At 60.8% G+C, this 1888-nt stretch overlaps 1 protein-coding gene across 4 annotated transcripts in view; it reads left to right on the plus strand.

The window, feature by feature from the left end:
- The first annotated feature begins 353 nt into the window (after positions 1 to 353).
- The window catches only part of Arpc1b (actin related protein 2/3 complex subunit 1B), a 14233-nt gene continuing 12698 nt past the window's right edge, over positions 354 to 1888 (plus strand). For 2 of the 4 annotated variants that reach the window (XM_050124378.1, XM_050124381.1), the window contains exon 1: positions 364 to 478. The gene's annotated coding sequence lies outside the window, so the exon portion shown is untranslated. Of the gene's footprint in view, positions 479 to 1411; positions 1507 to 1888 lie in introns of those variants that run through there. The other 2 variants (XM_050124379.1, XM_050124380.1) reach the window with 2 other exon arrangements.

A 1888-nucleotide genomic window follows, 5' to 3' on the forward strand; every position in this document is an offset into this window, starting at 1 on the left:
TGCCTGGACACCAGCGACTCTGCTACTTTGGGACCCTGAGGATCTGCGGGGCGAGGCCGCCTACCGCCAGGGCCTCTAGTTGAGTGCGAGGGGCGGAGGCACGCAGGGGTCACTAAGTTCCGGGGTGCCTGCGTGTGGTCTCAAAGTGTGTCTGCATTCTTGGTGGCCCGAGCTCGGGCTTCCCTCTCTCCCAGCCTCAGTTTCCCCACGCAGAAAGTAGTTAGGAGAGACAACGTGCGCTCTCCAAGCGAATCTTGAGCTGAGCTGGACTTTACTGCGGTCAGCGGGCTTCTTACCTCGAGGGGTGGGCGTGCCCTGGGATCTGGCCACAGCCGCCCGGGTCCCGCCCCCGGTCCCTGCGGGGCTGTGCCCGGAGGCCCCGCCCCCCGCCCACGAGGAAGTGGCTGCTGCGCTGCGCGGGTCTCAGAGCCGGTTCGGCGCGTCGACTGTCCAGAGTCCGCGGCCGGGGCGCCCCGAGGTGAGGGGCGTGGGATGATCGCGCGGTGTGTGTGTGTGTGGGGGGGGTATAAGGCCATCTAGAAGTCAGGGGACTTGAAGCTATGTTCGACGGTGAGGGGGATGGGGGTAAGAGGAATGAAGGGCCGTGTGCTTGGGGGCCTTGATGGGACTCCCGGCGAGGGTGGGACTGGAGAGGAGCTATTGGGGGCTGCGTTCTGGGGATGCGGGGCGCGGTGGGAGGAACCGCAGAAATTCCCCGCGCACTCGACGCCATCAAGGCGGCACAGCCCCAGCCCTCGCGCCCCCTCTCCACTTTCCTGGGTCAGCCTTTAGATCCCAGTTCCCCGTGTCGCCCCGTTACTTCGGGTGCAGGGCCCCACGCCCAGTCACTTCCCCCTTGGTCCGCAGCCTTCCGGGTTGTTGCGACCGGGAAATGAGCTGGCGCCCCCGCCCCGCCTCATCCCTCCGCCCCCAGTGACCATGCCCACCCCACTAGGATTCAGGGCTTCAGGTCTCACCCTGTACGGGGCGAGCAGACCCCTGCAGCACGAAAGTAGCCCAGCCGGCCACTCGGGACTGGGCAGGTCCAATCGGACCCCCGGGAATCCCGAACTGGGAGTCAGCCCAGGTGCTGGCCTTAGAACTTGTTCCCTCAGGCAGCTCCAGTCTGGGGCGGCGTGGTCGCTGTCGCGGGCGAGCCACCCAGCCGCTGTGGAGCTCAACTTGTCTTGCCTGGAAAATGGGGACCATCCAGATCCGGAGGCTTAGCGGCCAGATGTGGCCAACACAGTTGGCAGTGTGCCTGCCTCCTGCTGCCGACCTCATTCCTGCACCCGGCTGAACCTGGCCATGTGTGGCGGTAGGGTGGGGTGGGGTCCCAAGCTGCAGCCCTGCCGGGTGACTTTGAGAGAAGTTAAGAAACAGATTTACCAGGCAGGCAGACTTCGGTTATAAGAGAATGTGTGGAGCTGGGATGCCGCATAAAAGCACTAACCGTGCAAGTGTGAAGACCTAGTTCGACTCTCCAGCGTCTACGAGAAGCTGGGGGTATGTCTGTAATCCTAACGTTCCTATTGTGGGGATAAGATAGCCGAGGTTGTCCTCCAACACACACACACACACACCCCAGAGTGTAATGTAAAGTTCTGTGTGAACGAAATTTTCTGGGTGGGTTTTTGTTTTTAGACAGGGTCTCACTATGTAGACCAGAAAGGCCTCGAACTCTTAGAGCTCTGCTTACCTCTGCTTCCCCAGTGCTGAGATTAAAGGTGAACACACATTTGCATCATTTAAAAAAATTACCTCCACATGGGTGTTTTGGTCCCAGGGTCTCAACAATTAAATTACCTCCACATGGGTGTTTTGGTCCCAGGGTCTCAACAATTATTAGGCAACTGCATTATCAATGAGCCACACCGTCCAGCCCCCC

Source organism: Alexandromys fortis, unplaced genomic scaffold (genome assembly GCF_014885135.2).
Source record: "Alexandromys fortis isolate MF-2015 unplaced genomic scaffold, M_Fortis_MF-2015_v1.1 scaffold_227, whole genome shotgun sequence".
Classification (NCBI taxonomy): domain Eukaryota; kingdom Metazoa; phylum Chordata; class Mammalia; order Rodentia; family Cricetidae; genus Alexandromys; species Alexandromys fortis.